The sequence below is a fragment of the Mustelus asterias genome, unplaced genomic scaffold, assembly GCF_964213995.1.
Source record: "Mustelus asterias unplaced genomic scaffold, sMusAst1.hap1.1 HAP1_SCAFFOLD_430, whole genome shotgun sequence".
Classification (NCBI taxonomy): Eukaryota; Metazoa; Chordata; class Chondrichthyes; order Carcharhiniformes; family Triakidae; genus Mustelus; species Mustelus asterias.
In genome coordinates, this window is record NW_027590385.1 from 246,122 (window position 1) to 261,739 (window position 15,618).

The window sequence follows — 15,618 nt, forward strand, 5'->3', positions numbered from 1 at the left end:
TTGAGATTATTCGAAAAAAGACAAAAATGATGCATTAATGAATGGGCAGAAATCATTGCTCCCTTAGATATTTGCGAGACGAACGCTTTTAACTTTTGATGTTCGGGATACGTCGTACAATCAGATTGAAAGTAACGGTTATCTTCCTGAATTCAGTGACATGGGCTCTCAGTCACACCATCGGAACCTGCAGCAACACAGCGTAGTTGAACATTGCAGACAGGCAGATTTGCTGAAATGCCTTGCAAGCTGTTTCTGTAGTGTAGTGGTTATCACGTTCGCCTAACGCGCGAAAGGTCCCCGGTTCGAAACCGGGCAGAAACATCCATTAAGCTTTCCCATGTCGGGTAAGGGAAAATTGCTTGATTTCAGTTCATTTCTCATCATTATCCGAGCCTCGATTTTAAAGGCATGTTTTGATTGCGCTGACATCACCCTCAACTGCTTTCTGTGAATTAAGAAACATTTTTTTTGACGCACTGACAGGAAAATTCGATTTTGACACCGAGCACTTATTCTCATCTCGTTCAGTCTGCAACAGAATTTTATGGATTTATAGGTGTAGACTAATATGATTAATCACCATCTGAAATATCTGACAGTAGTGTGTGCTCAAAAAGAAAGTTACAACTGATACTGTAAGTGAACTGGAGGAAATGGCGCACATTTCACAGAAGAATCTTTTTTTAAATATTCTTTCAACACGAAGAAACATGAAAAGCCACTCATACCGATGAGGGAATCGAGACTCAGCGCGGATATAATGGACTTTCCTGTAAAGGGCCTGGACTGATTCGCCTGAATGTTTCGCGCCCATAATTAAAAAGGCTCAAGTGTCGCGAACAGATAATTCTTGATTCTTCTCCATTTAAATGCAGTTGACTTTGTTTAAAAGCTGACGATAGTCAATCTCAAAATTACGATTTGTATTAGCCGGTGATTCGATTCGTTCTGTTGTTCAGTTATGTTTGGGATGAAGTGATGTTCGATTTCAGAGATATTCAATTAATAATGAAGACATATGTGTTAAATGATGCATTGATACTAAACAGTGAAACAAATACTGAGTACAATTGTACAATGAGCTTTGATAAAGTGTCATCTGGACTCGAAACGTCCGCCCTTTTCACTCCTTACAGGTGCTGTCAGACATTGTGAGATTTTGCAGCATTTTCTCTTTTCTCATCCGCAGTAATTTGCTTTTATTACTGAGTACAATTGATTGAAATGAGTCGAAGGACGATGAAAATGATGCATTAATGAATGGGCAGAAATTATTGCTCCCTTAGATATTTCCTTTTTATATTTTGATGTTCGGGATAAGTCGTACAATCAGATTGAAAGTAACGGTTACCTTCCTGAATTAGGTGGCATGGACTCTCTGTCTAACCATCGGAACCTGCAGCAACACAGCGTAGTTCAACATTTCATCCAGGTAGATTTGCTCTAACGTGCTCGAAGCTGTTTCTGTCGTGTCGTGGTTATCACGTTCGACCAGCACGTGAAAAATTCCCCGGTTTGAAAGGGGGCAGAAACATTCATTAAGCTTTCTCATGTCGGGTGAGAGAAAATTGCTTTATTTCAGTTTGATGCTCAACATTATCCGAGCCTCGATGTTAAAGGCATGTTATCATTGCTCTGACATCACCCTCAAATGCTTTCTGTGAAATAAGAAACGCTTCTTTTTTGACGCACTGACAGGAAATTTCGATTTTGACACCGAACACTTCTTCGCATCTCGTTCAGTCTACAACAGAATTTAATGGGTTTATCGGTGCAGACTAATATGGTTAATCGCCGTCTGAAATATCTGATCGTAGTGTGTGCTCAAAAAGACAGATACAAGTGAGACTGTAAGTGAACGAGAGGAAATGGCGCACATTTCACAGAAGAATCTTTTTTTAAATCGTTTTTCATCACTAAAACACGAGAAGCCACTCAGACAGATGAGGAAATCGAGACACAGTGCGGATCTACTAGACTTTCCTGTAAAGGGCCGGAATTTATGCGCATGAATGTTTCACGCCCATAATAAAAAAGGCTCAAGGGTCACTGGCAGATAATTCTTAAATCTCTTCCATTTCGATCTAGTTGACTTCTTAAAAAAAACTGACTATGTTCAATCTTAAAATTGCAATCTGTACTACCCGGTGACTAGATTCATTTTGTTGGTCAGTTATGTTTGCAAATCAGTGATGTTGAATTTCAGAGATATTCAATTCATAATGAAGGCATATGTGTTAAATAATGCATTGATACCAAATATTGAAACAAATATTGAGTACAATTGCACAATGAGCTTTTACAAAATGTCATCTCAACACGAAACGCCAGGTCGTTTCACACCTTATAGATGCTGCCAGTCTTTGTGAGACTTGCCAGAATTTTCCCTTTTCGTTTCCGATTCCTGCATCCGCAGTAATTTGCTTTTATTCCTGAGTACAATTGATTGAGATTATTGGAAGGAAGATGAGAATGATGAAATGATGAATGGGTGGAAATCATTGCTCCCTTAAATATTTTCCAGACGAACGTTTTTAACTTTTGATGTTCGGGATACGTCCTGCAATCAGATTGAAAGGAAAGGTTATCTTCCGAAATTAAGTGCCCTGGGTTCTCAGTCCAACCATCCGAACCTGCAGCAACACAGCGTAGTTGGACATTGCAAAGAACAAAGAACAATACAGCACAGGAACAGGCCCTTCGGCCCTCCACGCCCGCGCCGCTCCCCGGTCCAGGATTGAATCCTGAATCCAGGATCCCCGCCCAATTTTCCAGCCTATCTACATACCAATATCCTATCCACCGAGCTGTCCCTCACAGCTACGATGCTTTGTTCATTACAACCTATTAACTCACCCCCACCCCCCCCCCCCCCCCATTCCAGACCATGTGATCTCCGGGGAGAGGCGAAAACCCCGAGTGAAAAACCCCAGGGCCAATATGGGGAAAAGAAATCTGGGAAATTCCTCTCCGACCCCCTGAGGCGATCGAAACGAGTCCAGGAGATCACAATGGCCCCGATCGGAAAATGCTTCCCAACCCTAGTCATTTCCACTTCCACGAACACCATATGAATTCCCTGCCCCCGAGACAGGTTCCCAACTATCCGCAGTCTCGCTCTGTACTGGCACCAGCAAGATGATCATAGAATGAAGCCTTGAAACGAGAAACAAGGAACAATTAGCCCGCGCCGCTCCCTGGTCCAAACTAGACCACTCTTTTGTATCCCTCCATTCCCACTCCGTTCATATAGCTGTCTCGATAAGTCTTAAACGTTCCCAGTGTGTCCGCCTCCACCACCTTGCCCGGCAACACATTCCAGGCCCCCACGACCCTCTGTGTGAAATATGTCCTTCTGATATCTGTGTTAAACCTCCCCCCCTTCACCTTGACCCTATGACCCCTCGTGAACGTCACCACCGACCCGGGGAAAAGCTTCCCACCGTTCACCCTATCTATGCCTTTCATAATTTTATACACCTCTATTAAGTCTCCCCTCATCCTCCGTCTTTCCAAGGAGAACAACCCCAGTTTCCCCAATCTCTCCTCATAACCAAGCCCCTCCATACCAGGCAACATCCTGGTAAACCTCCTCTGTACTCTCTCCAAAGCCTCCACGTCCTTCTGGTAGTGTGGCGACCAGAACTGGACGCAGTATTCCAAATGCGGCCGAACCAACGTTCTATACATCTGCAACATCAGACCCCAACTCTTATACTCTATGCCCCGTCCTATAAAGGCAAGCATGCCATATGCCTTCTTCACCACCTTCTCCACCTGTGACGTCACCTTCAAGGATCTGTGGACTTGCACACCCAGGTCCCTCTGCGTCTCTACACCCTTTATGGTTCTTCCATTTATCGTGTAGCCCCTCCCTACATTATTCCCACCAAAATGCATCACTTCGCATTTATCAGGATTGAACTCCATCTGCCATTTCCTTGCCCAAATTTCCAGCCTATCTATATCCTTCTGTAGCCTCTGACAATGTTCCTCACTATCTGCAAGTCCTGCCAGTTTTGTGTCGTCCGCAAACTTACTGATCACCCCAGTTACTCCTTCTTCCAGATCATTTATATAAATCACAAACAGCAGAGGTCCCAATACAGAGCCCTGCGGTACACCACTAGTCACAGGCCTCCAGCCGGAAAAAGACCCTTCCACTACCACCCTCTGTCTTCTATGACCAAGCCAGTTCTCCACCGATCTAGCCACCTCCCCCTTTATCCCATGGGATCCAACCTTTTTCACTAGCCTACCATGAGGGACTTTGTCAAACGCTTTACTAAAGTCCATATAGACAACATCCACGGCCCTTCCTTCGTCAACCATTTTGGTCACTTCTTCAAAAAACACCACCAGGTTAGTGAGGCATGACCTCCCTCTCACAAAACCATGTTGACTATCGTTAATGAGTTTATTCCTTTCTAAATGCGCATACATCCTATCTCCAAGAATCTTCTCCAACAACTACTGTCCAGCAGACAGACAGGTTTTCTCCAAGTGCATCAAGCTGTTTCTGTAGTGTAGTGGTTATCACGTTCGCCTAACACGCGAAAAGTCCCCGGTTCGAAACCGGGCGGAAACTTTCATTAAGCTTTGCCACGTCGGGTAAGGTAAAATTGCTTGATTTCAGTTTGTTGCTTATCATTTTCCGAGCCTCGATGTGAAAGGCATGTTATCATTGCTCTGACATCACCCTCAAATGCGTTTTGTGAATTATGAAACGCTTTTTTTTGACGCACTGACAGGAAAGTTCGATTTTGACACCGAGCACTTATTCGCATCTCGTTCAGTCTGCAACAGAATTTAATAGGTTTATCCGTGCAGACTAATATGGTTCATCACCATCTGAAATATCTGACAGTAGTGTGTGTTCAAAAAGAAAGATACAAGTTATACTGTAAGTGAACGAGAGGAAATGGCGCACATTTCACAGAAGAATCTTTTTTTAAAAATCGTTTTTCATCACTGAGAAACGGGATAAGCCACTCAGACAGATGAGGGAATCGAGTCTCAGCGCGGCTCTACTGGACTTTCCTGTAAAGGGCCGGAATTTATGCGCATGAATGTTTCACACCCATAATAAAAAAGGCTCAAGTGTCACGAACAGATAATTCTTGATTCTCCTCCATTTAGATGTAGTTGACTTTGTTTAAAAGCTGACGATAGTCAATCTCAAAATTGCGATCTGTATTACATGGTGATTCGATTCGTTCTATTGGTCAGTAATGTTTGCAATTCAGTTATGTTCAATTTCAGAGATATTCAATTCATGATGTAGTCATGTGTGTTAAATAATGCATTGATACTAAATAGTGAAACAAATACTGAGTACAATTGTACAATGAGCTTTGATAAAGTGTCTCCTGGATTCGAAACGTCCGCCCGTTTCACTCCTTACAGGTGCTGTGAAACATTGTGAGATTTTGCAGCATTTTCTCTTTTCTCATCCGCAGTAATTTGCTTTTATTACTGAGTACAATTGATTGAGATTATTCGAAGAAAGATGAAAATGATGCATTAATGAATGGGCAGAAATCATTGCTCCCTTAGACATTTGCGAGACGAACGCTGTTAAATTTTGATGTACGGGACAAGTCGTACAATCAGATTGAAAGCAACGGTTATCTTCCTGAATTCAGTGTCATGGGCTCTCAGTCTAACCATCGAAACCTGCAGCAACACAGCGTAGTTGAAAATTGCAGACAGGAAGATTTGTTCCAGCGTGTTTCCAGCTGTTTCTGTAGTGTCGTGGTTTTCACGTTCGCCTAACACGCGAAAAGTTCCTGGTTCGAAATCGGGCAGAAACATTCATTAAACGTTCCCATGTCGGGTTACGGGAAATTGTTTTATTTCAGCTTGTTGCTCATCATTATCCGAGCCTCGATGTTAAAGGCATGTTATCATTGCTCTGACGTCACCCTCAAATGCTTTCTGTGAAATAAGAAACGCTTTTTCTTTTGACGCACTGATAGGAAAGTTCGATTTTGACACCGAACACTTCTTCGCATCTCGTTCAGTCTATAACAGAATTTAATGGGTTTATCGGTGCAGACTAATATGGTTCATCACCATCTGAAATATCTGATAGCAGTGTGTGCTCTAAAAGACAGATACAAGTGATACTGTAAGTGAACGAGAGGAAATGGCGCACATTTCACAGAAGAATCTTTTTTAAAATCGTTTTTCGCCACTAAGAAACAGGAAAAGCCACTCAGACAGATGAGGGAATCGAGCCTCAGTGCGGACCGACTGGACTTTCCTGAATACTTCACGCCCATAATAAAAAACGGCTCAAGAGTCACTAACAGATAATTCTTAACTCTCTCCCATTTAGATGTGGTTGACTTTCAAAAAGCTGACTATGTCCAATCCTAAAATTGCGATCTGTATTACCAGGTGACTCGATCGCTTCTGTTGGTCAGTTATAATTGCAAATCAGTGACGTTCAATTCCTGAGATATTCAATTCATAATGAAGACATATGTGTTAAATAATGCATTGATACTAAATATTTAAACAAATTCTGAGTACAATTGTACAATGAGCTTTGCCGAAGTGCCATCTGGACTCGAAACCTCAGCCATTTTGACTCCTTACAGCTGCTGTCAGACATTGTGAGATTTGCCAGAATTTTCCCTTTTGGTTTCCGAATGTAGCCGCCGCAGTAATTTGCTTTTATTACTGAGTACAATTGGTTGAGATTATTCGACGGAAGATGAGAATGATGCATTAATGAATGGGCAGAAATCATTGCTCCCTCAGATATTTGCGAGACGAACGCTTTTAATTGTTGAAGTTTAAGATAAGTTGAGCAATCAGATTGAGAGTAACGGTTATCTTCCCGCATTAAGTGACACGAGCTCTCAGTCCAATCATTGGAACCTGCAGCAACACAGCGCAGTTTAACATTGCAGACAGGCCGATTTGTTGCAACGTAGTGTCACCTGGTTCTGTAGTGGTTATCACTTTTGCTTCACACGTGAAAAGTTATTGGTTCGAAACCGGCTCGAAACATTCCTCAAACCTTTTTATGGAGAGTTCATCCTGTCACTCTGGCAGTGTTTTTTTTTCATACCAGGCTCCCTCTGGTTTCTGTCACTGCGTTTCTCAGTCCACAGTAATACACCGCGCTGTCCGACAGCCACAGCTCACACATGCTAAAATTCCCCTTGCTTTTCGACCTCTCGATATATGCAGAAAATCGAATGACCACACACTCTGCACCGGAAATATCTCCATAATAAGAGATATAGATCAAGAAGATGGGGGCTTTCTCCGTTCTTTTTGCTGGGAGCCTTCTCCCGGTCCTGGCGATACAATTGAATGTAATATGCACCAGCTGCTGAGCAGTTAACCTATTGGTCACCGGGCCATTGAGTTTAAAAATTCGCGAGTCATTTTGCAGCTTTATAGAACCTTAGTTAGGCCGCACTTGGAATATAGTTTTCAATTTTGGTCGCCACACTACCAGAAGGATGTTGAGGCTTTGGAGAGGGTACAGAAAAGATTTACCAGGGTGTTGCCTGGCATGGAGGGCATTAGCTACGAGGAAAGGTTGGAGAAACTTGGTTTGTTCTCACTGGATCGACGGAGGTTGAGGGGCGACCTGATAGAAGTCTACAAGATTATGAGGGGCATGGACAGAGTGGATAGTCAGAAGCTTTTTCCCAGGGTGGAAGAGTCAATTACGAGAGGGAATAGGTTTATCGTGCGAGGGGCAAGGTTTAAAGGAGATGTACGAGGCAAGTGTTTTACACAGAAGGTGGTGGGTGCCTACCGGGGGAGGGAGTGGAAGCAGATACGATAGTGAGTTTTAAGCGGAGTCCGGACAAATACATGAATAGGATGGGAATAGAGGGATATGGTCCCCGGAAGGGTAGCGGATTTTAGTTCAGTCGGGCAGCGTGATCGGTGCAGGCTTGGAGGGCCGAAGAGCCTGTTCCTGTGCTGTAATTTTCTTTGTTCTTTGTTTTTTGAGTCCCATTCAAAATTCATCGCTGTAACCGGCTCCTTTGATATTGAGTCTCCAGTCGTGACACCGGCAGAAATTTAGAAATATTGAAAGATAAGATATTATTATCATTCTATTGTAACTCATAACATCAGAACATGGATCATATTATCATCAGCATGAAAGCGGAATTAAATTACTGTCGACATCGCTTGCAAGAAGAAATTTATGTCCCTTGCAGACTTACCAGGCAAAAGAGCTGAAACAATGAGAAATGAATACAAAATGAGACCCGGCATGTTTGCAGCGTGTTTATTGCGGAATTAAACAAAATGGGTTTAATGTGTAATTGTTTGGGTGAAGATATTTACATATATATCGGGTCTCTCCAGCGATTGGTTAATTCCCAAAAGAGTCAACTGGTAACGTCCAATCATGTCCCTGATTCTCCAATTCATCCAATCAGCTCACAGACCCTTTGTTCTCCAGTTTATTACGTCAGAGCAGGAACAGCGAAGCAATTAAGTTGTTTTCCCCACAGCGGGACCGAAACGAGAATTCACCGCAATGTTGGCTCTTTCGCCGAGGCAGCTTCTGAGATGGTGGTAATGAGGGGAAATAGTTAATGTTGTCCTTGTAACAATGTCGGGAGTTCCCATTCAAAATGTCGGGGGTTCCCATTCAACAGACTGAATATTTTGCATATCCTTTGTCACGTTATATGAAAATGAAAATATATACAACTAAGAACCAATGTTCCAAAATCCCCTTTTTGATTTTGATGCCCGCGCATTTAATATCAGCGGAGTTCTTATCAAAGGGCCGGCACGGTAGCACAGTGGTTAGCACTGCTGCTTCTCAGCTCTAGGGTCCCGGGTTCGATTCCCGGCTCGGGTCACTGTCTGTGTGGAGTTTGCACATTCTCCTTGTGTCTGCGTGGGTTTCCTCCGGGTGCTCCGGTTTCCTCCCACAGTCCAAAGATGTGCGGGTCAGGTTGATTGGCCAGGTTAAAAATTGCTCCTTAGAGTCCTGAGATGCGTAGGTTAGCGGGATTTGCGGGTAAATACGTGGGGGTAGGGCCTGGGTGGGAGTGTGGTCGGTGCAGACTCGATGGGCCGAATGGCCTCCTTCTGCACTGTAGGGTTTCTATGTTTCAAACATCTCAACAGTTGGCGGGGCCGGGGAGGGGTGTCCTGCTACAGGTTGATCTTCAGATTCAATGTTACCGAGGAGATCCATCTATCTGACTTAGAATGTTCCTGGCGACGCATCTCCTTTCTCAGGAGGTCCATGTCCACCTCAGAATTTCTATTACCTAAATTGACCGCATCCAACACTCTCGGAGGCAATGAGTTCCAGGTCCTGAGCACTCGCTGTGGAAAAAATGTTGCTTCCAAATCTTCTTCGCCCCCAATATCGCCTTGCCCAATATCTTAAAACTTGCCCCTCCCCCTCTAAACTTGCCCTAATCTAGTCCACCTCGATTAAGTCGCTCCTCAATCTCCTTCGCTCCATTAGACAACAATCCCAGCATCACAAACCAGAAAATTCTGGCTAATTTGAACTTTTAAAAACTAAACTTACTCCGAAGAAATTCCTCCATTTGAATTAACTGAAATTTGTCAACTATTAAAAGACATTTCTGTGTATTTTGCTTCTTAAAATTAAACATGTTTAAAAGAAATTCTTCCGCAGAGTTCATAAATCTTTTAGAAAATGTTTTCACCATTTTGAAAAATGTAATGTTTCCACGTATTTTTCGAGAAATTTCCAACTTTTTAAAAGGTAGATTAAACTTGCTAACATATTTTTCCCAAATACTTTACCGAGAATTCGTCATTTAAAGAAACTTTTTTTTTAAATTAATTGAAGCTTATCAGTAATTTCTTTCTTAAAATTGTCAACATTGTTTTGAAAAATTATTAGCTAAGATAAATTTCTTCAGAGAAGCTGACTGCATTTGGTCAACATTTCTCTGAATTGGTCCAAAATTTGTGAAAACACATTTTTCATCCACACGAATATGAAATTTTCGAACTATTGTTAAACTATCACAGCGAGCCAGGCAGGAGTCGAACCTGGAATCTTCTGATCCGTAGTCAGACGCGTTATCCATTGCGCCACTGGCCCACAACCAAACGCCGTGCAGCAATGTTTTACATATCGGTTCGAGGCTTCAAAATCGGCAGAGCCATGGTCAAAACATATTCGTTTTAGTGAGGAAATGTTGCATCATTAAATTTTTCTCGACTCACTTACAGTAATTGTACTTTGCCTTGAATTGAGTTAACTTGCTGTGTTGGAATTCGAACCCTGGTTCCCAAAGCGTCAAATCCAGCGTCAACAACATGACTCGAAACCGTACCCCTCCCGCCAGTGATTCCACTATTGAATATTACCTGAATATAGTATCTTACAATCATATGACATTGGCTCTTACTTGAGCCTCAAAATACATTCAGGAAAAGACAAAAGTGCTGAAAATTCACGACAAACTGAGCAGGAAAGAAGACACACCTATTTTGACTCAGCACACATGTTATCAGTTCATTCAGTGGCTAAAAGAGCAGGGCAGAGGATGGGAATCCTGCGGGAGTAACTCACCTCCTGACTCCTAAAAAACAGTCCACGATCGGCATAACTATAGGCATCGTGGTGGGAGACATAGGAAGGATATCAGAGGTGGGTTCTTTACGCAGAGAGTGGTTGGGGTGTGGACTGGACTGCCTGCAGTGATAGTGGAGTGAGACACTTTAGGAACATTTAAGCGGTTATTGGATGGGCACATGGAGCACACCAGGATGATAGGGAGTGGGATAGTTTGATCTTGGTTTCACTTAAAGCTCGGCACAATATCGTGGGCCGAAGGGCCTGTTCTGTGCTGTACTGTTCTATGTTCTATGTTCCATGATTGACGTGGCACAAGTCAGGAATGCGATAGAATATTCACCACTTGTCTGCATGATGCAGGAATCCACCAAAGGCACTTTAGACAGCATCTTCCAAACCCATGACCGCTTCCACCTGGCAGCTCCCCCAGCTCAGCACTACTTTCTCAAGGCTAAATACTGATGGGCAGTGCATGCTGTGATCCAGCGACACCCACATGAACAAAAAGAAACATCCAGGCAGCTCTCTGAACCCATAATCATGCGGCCAGCTGAAGAGGTGAATGGAGATAAAATGAACGTCAAGTTATAGAGCCAACCCTGTTGATCATATCATTATTTTCGAGCGAGTGTGTTATGTTGATATATTTCTCACAGTTTGTGCTCAGATTCTCAAACGAAACCCCATGTGAACCAATCCCAAAGTCTGAAATGCAAAGAAAGAAACAAAATCTGCAGCTCATGAAATCTGATAAAATCTTCGTGGGAGAGGGCGGCACAGTGGTTAGTTCTGCTGGTTCACAATACCAGGGACCTGGTTTCGATTCTGGGGTTAGTCACAGTCTATGTGGATGGAGATATACAGCTTTTTAAAGCTGCAGCAGTAGCTCACCTATAGTTCCAGTGACCTAATGCGTAAGGCACTGGCTTCCTAAACCAGGGAGCGTGTGTTCGAGTCACTTCTGGGATGTGACTTATTTTAACACTTAGGTGTCCAACATTGGCAAATGCATTTCTTGCCAACTGATCCTGGCTATTTCTGGGCAGATATGTTTCGGGTGGCACATTGGTGAGCACTGCTGCCTCAAAACGCCAGGGTCCGAGGTTCAAATCTGGCATCGAGTCACTGTCTGTGTGGAGTTTGTACATTCTCCCCGTATCTGCATGGGTTTCCTCCGTATGCTCCGGTTTCCTCCCATTGTCCAAAGATGTGCGGCTAATGTTGATTGGCCGTGTTATATTGGCCCTAGTGTCAGTGGGATTAGCAGGGTGAATGCATGGAGTTACAGGAGAGGGGCCGGTATGGGATTCTGCTCCGTACAGACTTGATGGGCCGAATTGGCCTTGTTCTGTACTGCAGGGATTCTATGATTCTAATGGAACCTTATAACATTCTGACCGGATGAAACAGGGTAGATTCAGAAAGAATGTTCTCGTTAGTGGGAGTCCAGAACTCGGGATTACAGTTTGAGGATAACGGCTGAGATGATGAGACTTCCTTCAGCCAGAGAGTGGTGAATCTGCAGAGTTCACTCCCACAGAAAGTAGTTGAGGCCAAACACTATGATTTCAAGAGAAGTTTAATATAGCTCTTGGGGCTAAATGGCGGATCAGGGTATTGAATTTGATTATCAGGCATGACAACAATGAATGGTAGATGATGTTCCAATCGTGTTTCTTCCTATCGTGTGACGACCAGAACTGCACACAGGTATCCACCTGTGGCCTACACAAAGTTTTGTGTAGCTCCAATATAACCTCTCTCCCTAATAATCTCTGCAAGATCGATGATGACAAGCTGCCCATATGCATTTTAAACTACCCTACTCAAGTGCTCTGCTGCCTTTCAGGACCTGTGGAGCAGGCCAGAAGCATCTATGGTCTTGCAATTCGTTGATTACGCCCTTGCCCTCTCAATCCTTTCAAAATGCATCAGCTCGCCCTTCTTGGCGTTCAATCGGTCACCGATCTGCTCATTTTACCAACTTGGCTACATCTTCGTGCTAACTAAGACCTGCTTCCTCACTACTAAGCATTCTGCCAATCTTGGTGTCATCTGTAATCGAGCACAATCATCCCATCGCCCCTACCCCCACAAACGCACACACACACACACACATTCCCATACTAATCATTGATATATATCATGAACAATATGGCAACGAGCACTGGTCCCTGTGGTACACCTCTGGATACCGGTCTCCAGTTCGACAAAGCGCCTTCTACCACCACTTTCTGTGTCTTAACACTGAGTCAGTTATGGATCCAACTTGTCAAGTTGCCCTGGATCCAATGTACTTTTATCTTATTGATCAGTCTGCACTACAATAAATTGTCAAAGGTTTTGCTGGGATCCATAGAAGCTACATCAATTGTACTTCCTTCATCTACGCATCCAATCAGCTTGTTGAAAAATGCATCACATTTATTCGGCATCATCTCCCTCTGACAAAGTCCTGCTGACTGTCGCTGAGTAAACCTGGACTCGCCAAGTGGAGATTGATACTCTGCTTCTGAATTATCTCCAGTTTGCTGAAAACTGATGTTTTAAACATTGACCAATAATTCGCATGTACATCCACCAACAGCAAAAAATAAACAAATCCCATCATCTAATAAACAGTAATTAGTGAAGTTTGCAAACATGGTCAGACTCAGTGACCATAGTACAATTCCAAGCAATTTAAAATGATCTCGCGACAATTGGTACTCAGTCTGTCCTGAAACTGACATACTAATGATGGGTTGACAACAAACCATGCTTTGACCAAGAACTTGTTAACTGACTGAATTCAGTGATGGAATCTTATTGATGTTCCACGATCTGATCATAGAACATAGAACATAGAACAGTACAGCACAGAACAGGCCCTTCGGACCACGATGTTTTGCCGAGCTTTATCTGAACCCAGGATCAAGCTATCCCACTCCCTATCATCCTGGTGTGCTCCATGTGCCTATCCAATAACCGCTTCAATGTTCCTAAAGTGTCTGACTCCAGTATCACTGCAGGCAGTCCATTCCACACCCCAACCAGTCTCTGCGTGAAGAACCTACCTCTGATATCCTTCCTATATCTCCCATCATGAACCCTACAGTTATGCCCCCTTGTAATAGCTCCATCCACCCGAGGAAATAGTCTTTGAACGTTCACTCTATCTATCCCCTTCATCATTTTATAAAGCTCTATTAAGTCTCCCCTCAGCCTCCTCCGCTCCAGAGAGAACAGCCCTAGCTCCCTCAACCTTTCCTCATAAGACCTACCCTCCAAACCAGGCAGTATCCTGGTAAATCTCCTCTGCACTCTTTCCAGCGCTTCCACATCCTTCTTATAGTGAGGTGACCAGAACTGCACACGATATTCCAAATGTGGTCTCACCAAGGTCCTGTACAGTTGCAGCATAACCTTCCGGCTCTTAAACTCCAACCCCCTGTTAATAAAAGCTAACACACTATAGGCCTTCTTCACAACTCTATCCACTTGAGTGGCAACCTTTAGAGATCTGTGGATATGGACCCCAAGATCTCTCTGTTCCTCCACAGTCTTCAGAACCCTACCTTTGACACTGTAATCCACATTTAAATTAGTCCTACCAAACTGAATCACCTCACATTTATCAGGGTTAAACTCCATTTGCCATTTTTCAGCCCAGCTTTGCATCCTATCTATGTCTCTTTGCAGCCAACACCAGCCCTCCACCTCATCCACTACTCCACCAATCTTGGTGTCATCAGCAACTTTACTGATCCACCCTTCAGCCCCCTCCTCTAAGTCATTAATAAAAATCACAAAGAGCAGAGGACCAAGCACTGATCCCTGTGGCGCTCCGCCAGCAACCTGTCTCCAGTCCAAAGACTTTCCATCCACCACCAACCTCTGTCTTCGATCAGATAGCAAATTACCTATCCAATCGGCCAACTTTCCCTTCATCCCACACCTCCTCACTTTCATCATAAGCCGACCATGGGGGACCTTATCAAACACCTTACTAAAATCCATGTATATGACATCAACTGCCCTACCTTCATCAACACACTTAGTTACCTCCTCAAAAAATTCTATCAAATTTGTGAGGCACGACTTGCCCTTCACGAATCCGTGCTGACTATCCCGGATTAATCCGCATCTTTCTAAATGGTCGTAAATCCCATCCCTAAGGACCTTTTCCATCAATTTGCCAACCACCGAAGTAAGACTAACTGGTCTATAATTAGCAGGGCCATTTCTATTCCCTTTCTTAAACAGAGGAACAACATTCGCCACTCTCCAGTCCTCTGGCACCATCCCCGTGGACAGTGAGGACCCAAAGATCAAAGCCAAAGGCTCTGCAATCTCATCCCTTGCCTCCCAATGAATCCTAGGATACATTTCATCAGGCCCAGGGGACTTATCGACCTTCAGTTTATTCAAAACTGCCAGGACATCCTCCCTCCGAACAACTATTTCCTCCAGCCTATTAGCCTGTAACACCTTCTCTTCCTCAAAAACATGGCCCCGCTCCTTGGTGAACACTGAAGAAAAGTATTCATTCATCACCTCGCCTATCTCTACTGACTTCATACACAAGTTCCCACTGCTGTCCTTGACCGGCCCTAACCTCACCCTGGTCATCCTATTATTCCACACATAAGAATAAAAAGCCTTGGGGTTTTCATTGATCTGACCCGCCAAGGACTTCTCATGTCCCCTCCTAGCTCTCCTAAGCCCCCTTTTCAGCTCGTTCCTTGCTAACTTGTAACCCTCAATCGAGCCATCTGAACCTTGTTTCCTCATCCCTACATAAGCTTCCCTCTTCCTTTTCACAAGACATTCCACCTCTTTCATGATCCATGGTTCCCTCACTCAGCCATTTCCTCCCTGCCTGACAGGGACATACCTGTCAAGGACACCCAGTATTTGTTCCTTGAAAAAGTTCCACTTTTCATTAGTGCCTTTCCCTGACAGTTTCTGTTTCCAACTTATGCCCCCTAATTCTTGCCTAATCGCATCATAATTACCTCTCCCCCAATTGTAAACCTTGCCCTGCCGTATGGCCCTATCCCTCTCCA

At 43.7% G+C, this 15,618-nt stretch overlaps 3 non-coding genes across 3 annotated transcripts; 2 read left to right on the forward strand and 1 right to left on the reverse strand.

The window, feature by feature from the left end:
- Positions 1 to 251: 251 nt before the first annotated feature.
- On the forward strand, positions 252 to 324 carry trnav-aac (transfer RNA valine (anticodon AAC)). Its single transcript has one exon. It is a non-coding gene; the product is annotated as a tRNA-Val (tRNA).
- Positions 325 to 4,518: 4,194 nt separating this feature from the next.
- On the forward strand, positions 4,519 to 4,591 carry trnav-aac (transfer RNA valine (anticodon AAC)). Its single transcript has one exon. It is a non-coding gene; the product is annotated as a tRNA-Val (tRNA).
- A 5,426-nt stretch (positions 4,592 to 10,017) lies between these two features.
- On the reverse strand, positions 10,018 to 10,090 carry trnar-acg (transfer RNA arginine (anticodon ACG)). Its single transcript has one exon. It is a non-coding gene; the product is annotated as a tRNA-Arg (tRNA).
- Positions 10,091 to 15,618: the final 5,528 nt, after the last annotated feature.